Below are 18,777 nucleotides of genomic sequence, written 5' to 3'. Positions count from 1 at the left end.
GCAATCAGCTTGTATTCAATGTTGATAAGACTTTTGTTCTGGGCTTTAAGTGTAATGTAGAGGGTTTTTTGTTTGATGAGCAGAGCCCACTACATGGTAGGGATTATTGTCAATTTCTCGGCCTCTTCATTGATGAGAGTTTAAGGTTTGACAACCACGTTTTGGGCCTCGCTGCTAAACTTTCTTCTGGTTGTTTTGCAGTCAGGGTTGCCAGGTATGAGTTGGGGAGGGTTGTTTACTCGTTCCGTTTATTTCGCCTTAATAGACTCTCATATCCGTTATGGGTTGCCATTTTGGGGTTTGTGCTCCAAGGGACTCCTTAGCATAATTTTTACTATTCAGAAAAAAGCATTAAAGTATCTGTGTGGTGTTGGTCTAAGAGTCGCTTGTAAATCTCTTTTTGTAGCTAAAAGAATTTTAACAGTTTTCTCACTCTTTATATTGGAAACTGCAACAGTCATACATAAGTCCGTAAGTCTACCATCCTGCACCAGTCATAATACTCGTCAAGTGGACAACTTATCTCTTCCAATCTCCACCTCCTCACTTACGAGAAACTCTCTTATATTTATTGGTCGTAAAATATTCAATCATTTTTCGATTAGGACTGTTACAGACCTTAAAAAGTTTAGGAGAGAACTAAAGAAATTAATCTTACCAAAATCTTACTGCAGCATTGAAGAGTATTTTAACGATTCATTTTAATATTTAAAATTAATTATAATATATCTGTTGATTAGATTTATTTTATTATTATTTTTTTTATTATTCTTATTTTATGTTGGTTCTCGCCTTTTCTTTTCTTCTTTTTTGGTTTTTTCTTTGTTTATATAAAATATGCTTCTATGTACAATCAAAATCGATTCTGTATTCTGTTTTTGTCCTGTATAACCAAATAAATACTAGTATTATAAATTCTAGGATTAGGAAGCTTTTAGCACAAGTTTGTAAACTTAGCAAATAAAATATATTTTGACTTTGACTTTGACTGATTCTAGAGCTGCAAAATCCTCATGTCAATTTTTAAATAACGCAACCTCCTCAAATAATTAGATATAATATCGTAGAGCAAATATTAATAAAATATCTATAGATGGTTTAATAATAAATAAAAATGAGGTTAGAAAATTTAAGGCGTAATAATCACAAAGAAAACAATAATACAAACGATTTTCTTCGAAATGAATTAAGCCTTTTGCTATCGTTAGGTTAGCGGTAGGTAAACGTATCACCTATTTCGAAAACACTTTCTGGGGAACTGTCAAACTAAAATAACGTTTACGTCTATGTTACGAGTCAAAAATAATAACAACCAAATAAATAAATAACAATCCTGAAAGCTAAAAAAAATATAACCAACCGTGAAAACGAAAAAATAATCATGTAACATAAAACAATCGTGGTCATAACCAGAGAAAAACAAACCAGTTGGTTTGTTTTTCTCTGGTCATAACTATGTCGTTCTCGTTTAATTCTTATGCGATAAAGAAAGACAGATCCTTAGCAAAGCCGCGCCTTAGCCGAATCAGTCCATGACGTTTTAGGTTTTGGTTTAGCGATACTATGACATATACAGTGTTTCCTTTTCCTGCTAATTCGGCGGAGACGATTTTAAATTTAAATAGATTATAGTTATAACACCTTAATAAACTTAATATATTATAACTTTGGTAAAAGTTAAATAATAGTACCTTACATCCAATGAAAGATGTACTATTTTTGTAGCATATGTACTATTATTTTGCGGCCACTTGTGCTATTATGCCCAACATATAAGTGGCAACACTGACAGAAGGTTACATTTAGTTAAAAATTTAAGATAGTTGCGTTATATCTGAGACTTCTTTGTACTTGTTTAAGAATTTCGTTAACATTTAGAAAAAAAAGCCTAAAATGAGACAAAGTTTCAATTTACTGGGGGATAGATGCATGCACTTTAAAATATGGGTTTTATTGTACTCTTAAACAAGGATCTTACGATTCCTAATACCATGAAAATGATGGTCTTCATTTAAATTTTTGCTTACTTAACAAAGGTAAAAACAAAGATTATTGAAACCCCTCTAATCTCTGGCACATATGTTTTAATTTAGAATATGATTTATTTATTTAGCAGTTTATTTTCCAAAAGCCCAGTTACAGGAAAATCTACAATTAATGTTTTGAAAGTGTAAACAAGTATTAAATTACTATAAATGAAATAACAAAAAGAAAGAAAAATAAGGAAAACTTAAATTACTATAGTAACATCATGTATATATCAAAATTAAAGGAGATGTAAATTAACATTAGAATGAACAAAGAAAGGGATTCATGGGACAAGGGAAAAAAGGAAGAGAAAAGGAATTATGGTAACTGTTGGTTTGTCAGAGACAAAACTAGATCCTTTATGGAGCATACAAATATGTCACAGGTTGATAATACTGAATTAAAAATTCTGCACATTTGATATACGGGATCCTGAAACCTGTAATGTTAGTTCTGGCGCGATCTAAAGCAAAATTGATATTTGCTCTAGAAGCAAATCGTGGTACATAAAATATAATATCGTTTAAGAGAGAAGGAGAATTTATTTGATTATTGACCAACTTCCATAAGAATGTTACAAAATGAATTGTTCTCCTTATGGCCAGAGATTGCAGATTAAATCTACCTAACATTAGATCATGATCATGTCCCCTAACAGGATATATTTAAAACTTTAAAACCCTTCTCTGAACACTCTCGATGTAGCCAACATGGCATTCATAGAAAGGACACCACACCAAGGAACCGTATTCCAGTCTTGATCTAACAAAGGAAAAGTACAATAGTTTTATTGAGTTTGAGTTGTTAAAGAGTGGGCTATTTTGAATGACAAAACCCAGAAGTTTTAACGAGGAGGTTACTGTCTGTTCAATATGTGGCACAAATGTGAGCCTATCGTCGAATACAACCCCTAGATCTTTAATAGAAGTACTTGCTACAGATTTTAAGATATCTTTTATAGAAGTACTGCTATGATTTATCTGATCGAAAGCCTTACTGAAATCAGTATACACTACATCAACCTGACTTTTTCTATCGAGGGCTGAAGAAATAAAATGAGTCACATTACAGAGGTTAGTGATGCACGACCTTTTAGGAATAAAACCGTGCTGATCTATAGAGAGTAGTGATTGAACTTGGGGAAGAATTCTATTATAAACAATAGTCTCAAAACTTTTGGAAAAAAGTATGGAGATAGCTCGGTAGTTTAGTAGTAGTCGGTGTGAATTGGTATTACTTTAGCACATTTCCAGGCGCCTGGAAATTTGCCAGTTTTCAAAATAAGGTTAAAAATATGATATAAAGGCTGACAAAGGACAAACATGCAGTCTTTAGCCACAAAATTTGGAACACCATCTGGACCAGCTGTCAACTTGTTTTTTAGCCTCCGACTAGCAGCAATAATTTCCTTAGTGGTAATTGATGGAAAAATGTCAATGAGGTCTGAGGAATTAGAAGGAGGATAGGTCTCTGCGAGGTTGATTGGATCTTTATGGGCATTCTGAAAAAGTTTGGCAAAAGCTGGCACAATATTTTTTGTTCCTTGAAAAGAATTACCATTGGCATCGCACATAAGAGACGGAAGTGAAGAGTGACCGTTCTTATCTTTAACGAAAGACCAAAACGATGAGGGATCAGTGACAATGTTCTCCTCGGCTTGGGTCACAAATGAGTTATAGGCCTTCCGGGCTTGAGATTTTACTGTCTGACGAAGCCTGTTGTATCTGGAAAGATTAAATTCAGTTGGAGCGGATCTATGATCACGATATACTTTTTCCTTCTTAAAGATATTAGAAATAATTTGTTTTGGAAACCATACTGGAAATCGTCGTCGTCTTCGTTGTTTTAAAGGTGCTGAATTAGCAAAAGCAGAATCAAGTCTTTTGTAAAGTTCCTTGCAAGCGCTGTCAACGTCAGAAGACTGCAAGACGGACAACCAGTCTGCATCAAGCAACAAATTATACATGGGTGGAAAGTCTGCTTTTCTGAAGTTAAACTGCTGTAGATTATTTGAACTTATAGAAGGATTATATTTATGAGGGGAAGCTGATTTAACAGAAATTGTCAGAGCAGGATGATGCAAATCTTCGTCAATAAGCGGTGATATACTTTTGATGACACTGACGTCGAAATTTGAAAAAACCAATTATTAACATTTGGAATATTGTTAAACTGCTTAAGACCAAGGATCTCGCATAGGTTGGTCAAAAGCTTGCACTTGACACTGCTAGCTTCGGTTGTCTGATATGACGAAACATTAAAATCTCCAACAATCATAACGCGTTTTGTGTGGACCAGATCCAGTGGCATAATTGTTTCACACAAAGTCTCAAAGTCTCTCTCGGTTGTGCAAGGAAGGACATAGATTACAAATAAATAAAATACAAAATAACCGTAAGTGAGCTTACAACAGCTTAGAGTTAAGGATGTCTTCCAAGTTAACCCTCTCTAGGTGGATGTTGTGAGAAGCTGCGACCAAGCAGCCACCACTACGAGTAGCGGCCACTCTATCCAGCCGTCTGTCAGATTTGAGCACTCTAAATGTTTCTGGCCATAATTCAGAGTCGAGAATATCTGGTTGAAGCCACGTTTCGGTGAAGGAAATGATGTCAAAGTCGCACACGGAGATCCCTGTATAAAGCTTATCAGTCTTGGTGCGGAGGCCACGTACATTTTGATAACAATGACGTAGGTGGTGTGAAGTGCTGGAAGAATTTAGTTTTTTGTGGCGATGACAGGCCTGCCATTATCAAACTTGATGTACATATTTGTTTCTTCATTGGATCGCCGATGCTCAAGTACGTCCTTGACCTTTCGCAGATCACTCCTCTGACTAGGAGTGAGGTCAGCCTCAACATAAACCGCCTTAGCAGAGCTAAACCTCCTCCGGTTCTTTAGTACACTGGTTACATCAGAATTGTTTGATAGAACTATCTTGAGACATTTACGATCTTTACTATTTGGTCTGTCCAACTTAATCACTTCTGAGACATGCACTTGCTTGCCAGTAACTGAGTTTAGAAGATTAGATATATGGGTAATTTCTGAAGTGTGTGGTAAGATTTCCATATTAAACAGCATGATATTATTCATTCTCCTCTGTCGATCCGCGACCTCTTGCATTAAATCATTGCTGTCGTTGACCTGGGATTGAGAAGTACTAGGTGGTATATTATTGACTTGCTGAACCAACTGAGTGACCAACATCAAAAAGACACAACCACTATAAAAATGACCGTCATCAGGCAGCTGTTATTTTTGGTTATGGTGGCCATTTTCATTAGCAGTCCAGGTATATTTATTAAGTTCGTAGTGGTAAATAAATAATATAGATCTTTACCCACATAAGGTTATTTTTAAAGTGGTATATTTTCTTGCCCTTGAAAAACCAGTAAAAATTCACAGCCCTGAACCTCCCTAAGGCAAGTTTATAAATTGCAAATTCACTTTCCTGGTGTATTTATGTAGCAATTAAAAAAGATCCCTCCCTTTTCGATCACATAACGAATACAGAAGTCTTTTTTCCTTAAAACTATACACCCTGTGCTTGCGATAGCTGCCCTTTAACCCTAATTTATCCCCAATAACACAAGGGCGGCGAAAAGGGGGGAGGCTATTTGGGAGAATATACATATTCATAAAAGCCGGCGTGTGTGTGTGTGGTTCGTATAGCAACCCTTAAGATTTAAATCGGGGGTGCAAAATCTAAGGGTGAAAGGACGATAAGCTGCGCTCCGTGGTCCCCCCACCTACTTAAACACCAGTTTAGTCTGGGAAAAAAGTACTGATGATAAGAAAGAGATTTGTTTATTGGCAACGTCGCATTTGTTCATGTCTGAGTTTTATATTTGTTTCATTTTTCATGAAGTTAAAGACTTGTTTTATCACCAGCCTTTGATCTATAATTTTATTTCATTTGTAATTCACGACAATTGAGCCAGTAAATCTCATCTATCTCAGTTACCTAAAATTTAACAAAAATAAAGGATAAACGAATCTATAGTCTTACAATTACAACATGATACTTTTAGAAAGTCCAGGCATTTATGGTAATAGACATGGATTCAGCTGCTTGGAATTTTTAGTCCATTTTTTATTTATAATTCTAGGTACTAAAAGAGCTCTGTCTTAATTGCCTAAAATTAAAAAAACATAAATAAAAACATAATAGTCTCAATACAAAATAACCAATAAAGCTTATGACATTATATAGAAAATAATTTACACTTAGGAAGTGTTGAGCATCTTGGCAACATCGCATTATATTTCGTGGCATTCATGAATTTTGTTCGCATCCAATGTAAATAATTAGCGACGTTGCCGGAACAGCAAATTTTTATCTTAGTTTCACTTTTTTCCCATTTTGACCAAATAAAAAAATCAATTCTTTTAACATATTTATTCATTTTTTTTCTTTCCTAGGTTTAGTAAGTAAAAAAAAAGTGAAAATATCTGAAGTGGTTTCCAAAAATGTCGGCTAGTAAATAAAAATCTTGTATTTCCAATATGGTGGCTCTGGGACCTTGTTGTATAAAATTGCCTCTAACTCAAAAAATTTTTGAGGTACAAGAATCGTTCTTATATGAAAATAGTGGGTGATAAATATCCTTTCTTGGACTGAACCTCTTGTAAGAATATTCCCATTATTTCTTAAAATATTTACAAGGAAAGTTAGAATTTGTTAAAAAAAGTGGCAACAAAAATACCTCAAACCAAAACAGCCCTAGCTACCTTAATTTTTATCCTAAACTGACGTTTTTACCTTTAAATCCATCCTCAGAAATCCCACTAAATTGACGGAAAAAATTATAAAAATATATTAAGTGGTTGCCAAGTTATGAGCAAAAATGTCGGCTAATAAATAAAAATCATGCATTTCCAATATAGTTCAAATTCGATGGCTCTGAGATCTTGTTGCACCAAATTCCCTTTTACTTAAAATGTTTTTGAGGTATAAGAATCATTTTTATATGAAATTGTTTAGTGATAAATGCCCTTTCTTGGACTGAACCTCTTGTAAGAATATTCCTATAATTTTTTTAAAATAGTTACAAGGAAAGTTAGAATGTGTTAAAAAAAGTGGCAACAAAAATACCTCAAACCAAAACAGCTCTAGCTACTTTAATTTTTATCCTAAATTGACGTTTTTACCTTTAAATCTATCCTTAGAAATCCCACTAAATTAATGGAAAAAATTATAAGAATATTTTAAGTGGTTGCCAAGTGATGACCAAAAATGTCGGCTAATAAATAAAAATCATGTATTTCCAATATGGTTCAAACTCGATGGCTCTGAGATCTTGTTGCACCAATTTCCCTCCTACTTAAAACATTTTTGAGGTACAAGAATCATTTTCATATGAAATTGTTTGTTAATAAATGCCCTTTCTTGGACTGAACCTCTTGTAAAAATATTCCTGTTATTTCTTAAAATATTTACAAGTAATGTTAGAATTTGTTAAAAAAAAGTAGCAATAAAACTAGCCAACCACAATAGCTCTATTTACCTCAATTTTTAACCCAGATGAACGTTTTTTACTTTCAAATCCATCCTCAACAAACCCACTATAATAATTGTTGCTTTCCTTGGAAAATTTCTCAAAGTGTCAAAAACTGTGACACTTATAGGCCGACAATGGCGCCACCAACTTGTGTTGCCGGCACTAAACTCCTAATCGGCTTTTTTAGCGGGAAATTAAAAAAAAAACACATAAAATTAAGACAAAAACTAAAAGTTACATACTGTGCTGATTTTGCACCTTTCATACTTACAAATTTCCATTACCAGGCAGCAAAGTGCAGTTGAATTAACGTTGAATGTCCGAAACTTTCCGACGTTGATTTATATTGTAACAACAGTTAAATCAACGTTAACGAGACGGCACAATGTCATAATTGTTGAGATAATGTTTTTTCTGTTTGTCAAATCAACGTCGTATACAACGATATACATATACAGAATGTTTCAATTTTGACTTACCACTATTCTATTTTAGTAAGTAAGGTTGTCAAATTGAAGTAAAATTACGCCTGCTCTTTAGTACATCCCAGTTTGAGAATAGAAATTGTGCAGGTAATTAAGTCACTCATAAATTATTCTTTTGAATTGAGATTGTATAAGCCTCCGAAAAATTACGTTGATTTTTAACGTTGCCAATCGTCCTTTCTTCAACGTTGATTCAACTGTCCCTTGCTGCTTGGGTTAATTTTGTTGATTTTCGTCCTAATTAGAATATGCCTTCAACTTCAATTTTCCCGGACTAATGTTCACTTATTCCGGATCTGGTACGGTGCCAGCGATCGAAAATTTGCCTTTCCGGATTTTCCATCATTATTGGGAAAGTTTGCCGGTGACACCGTCGTCGTCTGGCTATGCCCGATGTTTAAACTTCATTTTGTGAATCCCCGTCGTTATCCCACTGTACCGAGGGGAAGTGAATTAATTCGAATCGGAAAAAAAAGACGTTCAACTAAGTCAATTTTAATATTCCGACTGAACGAATCCGTAGAACTTGTTTGTTTTCCAAACTCTCTATCCCGATCGGTTTGAAGAGAATTTAATGACTCACTTAAAACACACTCACCAAAATCATAATATACAGGGTGCGAGGAGAATTTTACAAATAGATTTTTTTTATTAATTTCCAGGTGTTCCGGAGGTTCGGGCCTATCGTTTAACCCCAGCCCTCGCCCCCGACTCAGACGATATGGTAAGTAAACTATGTTTAACACCTTTTCAACCATCAATAGAAGTACCAATGTCCCACCCTTTCCCACCTCAATATATTTATTTATATATATATCTACGTCGTTCGTTCGTCCGCAGAGACCGACCCGGATGCTGCTGCATTATTCAAAACGCTTTTCGTAGTTTCGTGTTTTGTCTCCTTGTTGCAATTTCGCTTCTATTTCGGGGCGCGTGGAGCGGTTCGATCATCCCCCTCAGGTTCGCGAAAACAACCCCTTTTACCCTTCAATATCTATGCCGAATGAGTCTGAATTGTTTTGTTTGGTCCTGAGGATGATACGGTTTTTTCGGACCGAAACTAGGCGATAATAAAGATGAAGTCCTAGGTAGCGCAAAATATTATAAATCTAATATTTGACCAATAATATATCTCGCGCTACTCGTTTTAAAATTTAGTAAAAATTCAAGTTGAATATTTATGTAATAGGTATTTAAAAAACAACTCATTCTGCAGTCATTTTGAATTTAATTATACCAGTAAAATAAAGAAGTAAACACAATTTGCAACTAAAACTTAACAATATTCAAGTGGCCGATGAATTTTGGATGCTTAGTAGCAAACCCCTTTGATTAATTTAAAGAACTCCGCTTATTATTATAATCGAGATCAATTAAGTAATTTTGACAAGTGTTTTTTGAGAATTTTCGAAACTTCTTATTTTTAAAATGTCTTTTAAATGGAATAGTGGGTCAAGTTATACCAGTTTAAAAGATTTTGTCTATTCTCTTTACGGCTATCTCTAGTTTAAAGGAATTTACCTCAGCGGTTGGTTCTCTGACAAAGAATTGCGATAATTTTTCAAAAAACTTAATTAAATATTAAAATAGTCAATAGTTTATCTATTAAATTACAATAATCATACATAAACACTAGTTCAACAAATTTTGAAAGTGGCCACCGTCAACCTCCATGCAATAATACAGATTTTGTTCAAATCGACGTCATACATTCCTTTCGTGCAATTCTTCTATTAAAGCTGGTTGGGTAGCAAAGATTTTACTCTTTAGGTGACCCCACAGAAAAAATCCACAGATGAAAGATCAGGCGACCGCGCGGGCCAGTCAATAGAGCCTCCAGCGACCAGGATAGTTCTCATTTAAATAATTGCGGACAGCTATTGCATAATGATTGTAAGATTACTGTGTATAAAAAATTGTCGTATGATCGTCATAAATGCCACACAAACATTTAATTTTTGGGGATGTTGGAGATAAATTCGTATAAATGTGTGGATTGTGGTCCGACCAATAACGGTAATTACGACGGTTTACAGTAGGGGAAACTGGCCTAAAATGACATACCCTAAACAAAAGCTTCCACAAAACTTAGGAATATTTATTGATGACCATTCATTTCAAGTTCAGTGAGTTCGATAGTTTATGCCAGTTCCCATGGAAGGCACAAAGCTTTAATTTTTTTCACTTTAAAACATTGATGCCAAATTAAAAAAAAAAGTGCAGTATGTCATTTTAGGCTTATACTTGGGCAAAATGACATACACCTTTTTATAGAAAATGTTGCGAATAAAAAAGGTAGAAATATTGAAAAAACCTTTATTATGAAATACGAAAATATAATGCTTTGGTCACTTACGAAAAAACAAATGCCTATTCAGTTACAAAGTTCGCAAGTAAAAAACTTAGTGCGACGGGAGACCCCTGCGCATTCTGCGTGACTCCACTTTTTACATTTTTGACACCGCAGCCAAAGCTCGCCTGATTTCGACTGGGAATAAAGGCTGTTACAATAGATACACGCAGCATCTTCATCATCATCTTCAACCTCAGCAAATGGATCTTGATTTTTTTCTTCATCATCGGTCCACAATTTGACTTTAACCTGGTTGCGTTTACGTGCACGTCGCTCCAAGACTAAACGTTTCTCTTGTTCTTTCGCCTTGAGTTCTTCCATGTTAGCACAACCGTTCCCTGTCTTTTCCGATTTGTTCGTTTAAAAGATGCTGATACCTTGGGTATTGAAATGATGCTTTCCACGGAAACCCGGCTACTGTCTAGTATATTATCTTCTTCTTCATTTGGAGTTATATGGGATGGTCCAGGTCTGTCCCTGTCGGCTTGTGATGGTGGAGGGGATGTGTTTGGATGAGGTCCTTGGTGGTCTCGTGTTTGTAATTCGGGATCATTTTGTTCAGGGATGGCGGTTGTTAATGACGCACCGAACATCCAGTCGGGAAAAACATTGGCGTTAAACGGATGGATTCCTGTTTTTTTGAACCCACTAACGGCATTTTCCATAGTTGCACTGCGTTTATAGGTTTCAAAAAATAGCTTGAAAAGGAGATACAGTGCGACCTGGATTATTCTTGAGCCACTTTGTAATCGCTTGATTATAATAGGTAGATAGAGGACCATAAAATGACACATCCAGGGGTTGTAATCGGTGTGTGCAGTGCGGAGGAAAGCAAATCATTAGGACACCATTTTCTTTAGCCAACGTAATAACTTCCAATTGTTTGTGGCTAACGTGACCATCAAGCAGTAAGAGGGTTTTGTTATTTTGAGATGAATGTGTAAACTTTATAAAATGTTTCAGCCTCTTACAAAATAGGTCACCTGTCATCCAGCCCGATTCTTGACACAAGCCCAAAATCCCAGCTGGTGCGTCATCAATTAACTCTGGAGCCGGTGGCACAAAATTACCTATTGGATTCATAGCACAAACTACAGAAGTGTGTGCCCCCCATTCTGCACTTGTAATGGCACCAACCTGCTTTCTTCCCTTTGTGGCCATAATTTTGTGCGGACGTTGAACCGTTGAAAGCGCAGACTCGTCAACATTGTAGATACGGTCAAAGGTTATGTTATGTTCCGCTACTGTATGTTCCAATAAATTGAAAAATTTTTCAACTTGCGGCTTATTGAAACCCTGCGCACGAGCCGAAGTGGCTTCCGGTGTTCTGAGTGAAATGTCAGGATTGCGCCCCCTAAAGCCCACAAGCCAATCCCAGCCAGCCTTTTTCTTAATCCTGTTAAATCTGTCGAGTAACTTCTTCCTTTCAGCTAATTCAAATGCCAATTGCCTGACCTCTGTTGTGTTCAGGCCAAACATGCATGTTTCCAATTTCTTAATATGTTGCACTATCTTGCGTTCAAGTTCTGCAGAAAATGTAGGTCCATAACGATCCAAGCCTTTTTGAGAACCTTTTATTCTTTTATTTTTATCCTGTGCCCTTCGTCTAAGGGTTGCTTGCGGTACATCATATCTTTTAGACGCCGCCAACCAGCCCAGATCACCGTTTTGGACTGCTTTAATAGCTTCGCTCATGTTTGCCTCACCCCAATTTTGACGCGTCGATTTACGCGTATACTTTCCAACCCTATTATCTGAAATCATAAAAACATAGGTATAGGTTTCAGCCTAATGCCTATGTCGTTTTACACCAACACTGTGTATGTCATTTTACCCAAAGAATAAGTGTGTTAGAAATGACCCAAATACTTATTAAAAACACAAAAAAAACCGGGGTTAAATCACATCAAAATAAAGAAAAAAGTCTATTTTTTTACCTGGACTAACCGTACTTAGGCTTATTGTACCTCATCAAGTGATATCGAGGGTGTAAAATTCAGGGGTGTGTTCGAAAAAAAAACGCTCGGACCCGTCGATTTTTAGTTCAGGTTGCGCATTTTTGTACGTTAAGTTTGTATATACAGGGTTGCTCAAAAATAAATTACGACCATCAACTTAGCATAGTACGGAGGAGCGCCATCTTGCTGGAAAATTAGTTCTTCGTCAGGATAGTCTGGGTTCAACATATTTGGAAATAAAGCTAGTAATGCTGGAACTAATTAAAATTGAGAAAATCGAGAAACACTTGTCCCGTTAAAGTCTGTTCAAAGAAAAAGGGACCTATTACTCTTCCGTGCACTATTCCACACCACACATTAAGTTTTTGAGGGTACTGGGTGTTTACCTCCATCATCCAATGCGGATTTTCTGTTGCCCAATATCGACAATTTTGTCTGTTCGCACTACCATTCAAACAGAACGTGGCTTCATCGGAAAAAATATTATTTGTTACTAAATTATTATTTAGATTGCACATGTTTTGTAAGCGTTCACAAAACTCATTTCGCCTATCGAAATCGTCATCAAATAACTCTTGCAGAGGAATAACTTTGTAGGGGTGATATTTGTGCTTTTTAACTATTCGGTGAACTATAGATTTTGCCATGTGTAAATTTGCCCCAATCTGCGACAGAGGAGTGCATGGATTTTCTTCCAAAGAAAGCAAAACGTCAAGTTGTTCATTTTCATCTCGAGCAGGACGACCAGATTTCGGCAGATCTTTAACATGACCGAATTCTCTAAATTTAGCCTCTATTCTACTCACCACCTTTTGACATATCGGAGGACGATCAGGATGGATTTCATTGAATAATTGAGCAGCTTCTCTTTGACTACGTGTTCTATCACCAAACCCAACCATGCACAGAATTCCTATTTTTTCTCGTTCCGTTAACTTTACCATTGTGAAATCCGTTCACACTTGACAATATTGGACAATATTGGCGTACAACTGTCATACAGTTTCTATGAAAATACACGGTCCCAGCCAACAATAAAAAAAGACGAATTAATGGAATTTTGTTCTGTATAAAAATTCTCAGAGATAAGGTGACTCGTAAGGAGAACTTCAATAATAATGTTTGGTCGTCTTTTTTTCGATAACTGTTGACTTTAGGTATGGGACATGATGCATGAAACATACGTAGAATTCCACGCGAAATTCAAAAATGAAATAAAAGAAAGGTGCTTTCATTTGAAAAAATTAAGTTGATGGTCGTAATTTATTTTTGAGCAACCCTGTATATACAAACTTTACGTAAAAAAATGCCCCGAATTTTAAATGAATTTAGACATAACTTTTGGGATGCATTGTATATTATTTATCCATAAGTCAATAAATTATTAATATAATATAAATAACTGTTAGTTTGTAGTGTTTTTTTTAATTAACACCGTGACGGTTAACTACGTATGTTCCTTTTTTAAAACAATAGTAAAATGTTATCCCTTAGCTAAAAATTGGATCGCTCAGATATTTTCCATATTTTCAAAATCAATACTTCAACTCTTAATACAATAAAATTTAATCAAATTTCCATTCGCAAAACTAGAACGGATCCCGAGGCTGACGACCCTGAGAAGCGTAAGGGACCCTGAAAACTTGATTTTCAAAAATTTACCCTGGCGGAAAAACTGAATTTCCGTCCCTGATTCCCTCTTATTGTTTTTCTTCTCTTGCCCGTTGGCACCCTAACGAATGCACAAATAACGTATCTAGTTGTTTTTCGTTCGCTCGCGCTTATTTTTCCGACCCTCCATCCGTTTGATTATTATTGAAATTCCTCGTTTCCCGGTTACATTTTTATGTTCGTCTTGTTAGTGCGGCGCATAATTTAACCGGACATTCGCTTATTTTAGTCGGCCCGATTAAGGAAACCCAGAAATCTCAGTGAGTAAAATTAATGAGGAGACATCGACGAACCGTCATCAATCTTAAAAACTAATTTAAGTTTTTTTTTCACAGTGTTATTCGATTAATTTCAGTCAAAGTGTCTCTCAGGGATTTATGTAAATTAGTTTGCCTCGTAATGGATTCTTCTTGTTTCTGGTAAAACGAATTCAAATGTCCCATGAAACGCACAAAAGGATATTCTTTAGAAGTAAATAAAAGAATGTTCCATTCAAGTTCTAAGCGTATCTAATTTTTGTATATTCTTCCAGTAAATATTCTTAAAGTGTCTAAATAAAAGGTTACGAGGGCTACGTCAATAGTGGTAATAAAAATATTGCTTTTTTATTCACTGCTTAAATTTTAAAAAGTAAAAAAAGAAAAAAACTGAAAAAAAGTATTTATTTTAGTCTGCGTCCTTTTACCAAAATTTAAAAAAAAAACAGATTTTCAAAAAAACAATCCTGTATACTCCCAATATATTGCCCAAGTATACAGGGTGTTTCAGAACTATGGGATCAAACTTCTGGGGGTTGTTCAGTGCAACAGAAGAATCCATTTGAGTATAGGAACCCATGTCCGGAAATGCGTCACTACGCCACTACGGCCCTAAGACGCATTAAAATTTATAAAAAACATTAATTACCTAAATAGGATCTGCTGCATTTATTTTTACCTTACCCATCTGAAACACCCTGTATTAATGACATTACATGGCGCCCATATGCCATTTTGAAACTGTGACATTTTTTTTTTAATAGAGCTCCATGTATATTTCGGATTCCCTAAAAAATTCTGCACATGTTTGATGTATAATAATGTTCTATACAACTGTTCATGAAATAAATTTTTGCTATACATTTTCCACTGAAATATTCCTAATTACATTACGAATGCGATCTTTGAGAATATCAAGCATGTGAGAATATCATATATTTGTACGCTTCATTCAGAAGAAGTTTAGTGGATTTAGGTCAGGTAACCTAGGTGGCCACTTCTTTTTAGTCGATTGATCTACGTCTCACTAACCACTGTTCAGGTTATTATCTTTCGGTTAATATTTGGCCAAACTCGTTTTTTTTAGTAGCTCTTAAAATAACTGAATTTTATGAAGGTCCCCCTTTTCCTTCTGTAATAATTTTGTTAGAGTCGCTCTATGGAGCCTTTTGTGTAATAAAACTTGTATACCTATTTTCTTATCATTAGGAACTCCAGTCCTTCCTGGTCTGCCAAGATCCATAAGAATTGCTTGCTTGATTGCAGACTGACTTACAGGTTCTCTGTTCGGATATTTATTGTTAAAGATTTTTCAATTGTTGTGTGTTCTAATTTTTGCTCCACAACCAAGCATAATTATTATTTCACTTAACAACATAGTTGAAACTTTTAAGTAATTGACACTTATTTAAAGAGTATGTGAAATATTCACAAACAGAGGTGTAGGTAATTGAAATGACTCCTTATAAATGGTTATAACGGATTTAGAAATTTAGAATGCTGTGGATGGCGGCCACTTCCATTATTTGATAAAATAAATAAAGTATTGTAATTATTATTTAAACGTAAAGATTTCGTGAACAAACATGTCTAAAATTTTTCAGAAAATTCAAAAATATACAGAAGGTTCCATTTAAAAAAAAAAACATTTTTCTCTCACACTTTATTGTGACACGCGTATATTTACATTTGATGTGAAAATATGCGTGATCCAGACATAAAATTGACTTAATTGAATTCATCCATTATTAAATCAAAATCGTTTACATATATTATAAAATCACCTATTTAATTTTACAATTTTTTAGCTGATCTCCTAAAACTAGTTACACTTACCACGAGATTTGAACGTTGTGACTGAAAATTTTATTTCAATCACAGATGATTATTTAAAAAAAAATTATTCTATTTTATGAGTCACTCTCGTAATTTACATAACATTCAGTCAACATGGCTGCCAATGGCGGCCATTTTGTTATAATGATCAATGAGGGAGAGTAATAGTCATGTGTTAATAACCAACTTCGTAAAATTCTTGGATTTTTGATAGGATTTAATAATTTGTGAAAATTATAAAGGAATTTTAGCAATTTGACAAAATTTTTGGATATCACAGGCTTTATTGACTTTTAACATTATTAAAACATTTTTGGAAGATTGTAGAGAATTTTAAGAATTTCAATACATTCTGGATATCACAGGTTTTTTCATTGAATTTTAAAGATTATTGAAATTATTAAAAGAAATTTTTAGCGATTTCACAAAATTCTTGGATATCACAGAAATTTATGGAATCGTAGAGATTTGTAACAATTTTTGGAAAATTCAGACGATTTTAATAATTTTTGAAACTTGTTGGATATCTCAGATGTTTGTTAAATTTTAGAGACTTATTAACACATTATTCGGAAATATTTGGGAATTTTAGGGGACATTTAACTGTTTTACAAGATCCTTGAATATAAGATGTTTGTGTTCTGAAGAATTTATAGAGATTTTCAAAACCTTTGCAAACAAGAATAATTGTTTGGCGATTTTAACAACTTTTTTACATCTTTTAGCCTTTAAAAGCCAACGCTTAAGACTGGAAATTGTATAAAAAAAAGCAAAAATTTAATAAAAGGAAGAAGGCTTTTTAACAATTTTCCACAATCCTTGCAGGCCACTCTCTATATATGGATTAAGTAAACTCCATATAAAACACCCTGTATAATTTTTTTCTTCATTATTCTTACTGAAACTGGTTATAACATAATAGCATTTTTTAATTACGATTGATAATTACGATCTATTAATGTATGGGGAGGAATTGTAATTCATCCACATTTTTTTTAAGTCAATTTAAATGAAATAAGTAATTTGGAGTTCTTAAATAATGATTTTCCAATATTATTGGAGGATATTCCTCTATGCCTTCGAAGAACTATGTGGCTTCAATTGGATTGAGCACCCCCACATTTCCAACTTTTGGCAATTTTTAAATAATACTTTTTATTACCGAAAATTGATATTGGGATGGATAGGAAGGGATGGTATCGAGTGGCCTCCAAGATCCCCGAATTTAATAGCACCGGATTTTTTCTTCTGGGGATATGTGAAAGATTTAATTTTTTTAAGTTACCTCCGACCACACCACTAGTTGTTGTTTCGTATTTATATTTATTTTATTTTAGTTTTACAATTCTAACTCGTACTTTGTTTTATTTTAGTAATTTATTTTAGACTAGTGTTTTATTTATACTTTTTCTGTAAGTTTTATTTGTACAGCGTCTTTCCCCATATATTGACCACCCCCTACAGGGGTAATGCGAAAAGTTAAAAAAAAACTTAATACAAAACTTCTGGGATTTTACTTTAAATTTTTGAATCCGATGTCAATTTTTTTTTTCGTTTAGAAACGTCAAATTTTGACAGATGATCAGTCTTTTCTTATGGAACACCCTGTATATGACTTCATAGTTAAAAAGGGCCGAATTTTCTGATTTCAAATATATAGTTTAACTATGTTTTATTAAACCGTTTCGGAAATATCGGGCTCCAAACTTCAAAAAAAATAATATATTGAAGATTGGTAGGCGCTGCATTGTTATTGTTTGACATTTATTAAAAAACAAATCATTCAGATGACATTGTCATTTCTTGTTTGTTGACCCATAAATGTTAAAAAATGCCGTACAGTGATGAAGAAAAATGTGACATCGTCCGTATATTTTATAAAAATAATAATAACGCAAATGCCGCGTGCACAGAGGAATATCGTCGAACCTTTCCTTTACGTGCCATTCCGGCAAAAAATACGTTTAAAAATATAGAACGAGCATTTTGCATCAGGAAAACTCTACGAAGAAAATATCGGACAGTTCTTGTCGATCCAGAAGAAGAATTACATATTTTGCTATATTTCGATGGTAAGTAAGTTTTTACTAATTTTTGAATACATTTAGATCTACGCTATCATGTTCGGGCCTTTGTCTCCCTCAAATTGCCCATCAAAAATGTTCAAAAATGAATTTCTTTTTAAAACACCCAAATCATTCCATAGAAGATGCCAGAATTTACTTTGATCGATCGGCCAAAAAAAATTATTCAACTTTAAAAAAGTATAAATATTTTGCTTATCGAATATTACCTGTTCAAACTTTAAGTGTAGAACAAAGAAATAAGCGGGTGGAATTTTGTCAAGAGATGCTAGTGCTAAAAGAAGAAGATAATATAACTTTTGTCCTGTTATAAAAATGTTTTGTTGAATTGTTTAATTTTTTTTTGTTTTGATTAGTTTTGATTTTTTTAGTTATGAGTTTTAATTAAAATTTCTATGCGTTGCAAATAGCATTGCAATTGCAATAGATTCATAGTTTAGATTGTTTGTTTTGTTTTGCAATTTAGGTTTATATTAAGGCGAAAAAAAATACCAGCAAGTCCTCGCACAGCGTACTAGCTCCTGAGGGCATTATGTATTTATTGCCGATGTTTATTAAATTTACTTGTATTTCTTTTGTTATATTGCATTTGAAAATAAACATT

The 18,777-nt window shown here is 34.2% G+C and overlaps 1 protein-coding gene across 3 annotated transcripts in view; it reads left to right on the top strand.

Annotated features, from left to right (window-relative positions):
- The window catches only part of LOC126735886 (cubilin), a 145,697-nt gene that overhangs the window by 10,355 nt on the left and 116,565 nt on the right, over nt 1-18,777 (top strand). For all 3 annotated transcript variants that reach the window (XR_007660535.1, XM_050439984.1, XM_050439983.1), the window contains exon 3: nt 8,677-8,738. The gene's annotated coding sequence lies outside the window, so the exon portion shown is untranslated. The remainder of the gene's footprint in view (nt 1-8,676; nt 8,739-18,777) is intronic.

This window comes from Anthonomus grandis, chromosome 5 (genome assembly GCF_022605725.1).
Source record: "Anthonomus grandis grandis chromosome 5, icAntGran1.3, whole genome shotgun sequence".
NCBI lineage: Eukaryota > Metazoa > Arthropoda > Insecta > Coleoptera > Curculionidae > Anthonomus > Anthonomus grandis.
The sequence above is the reverse complement of the archived record's forward strand: the minus strand, read 5'-3'. Positions and strand labels throughout refer to the sequence as shown.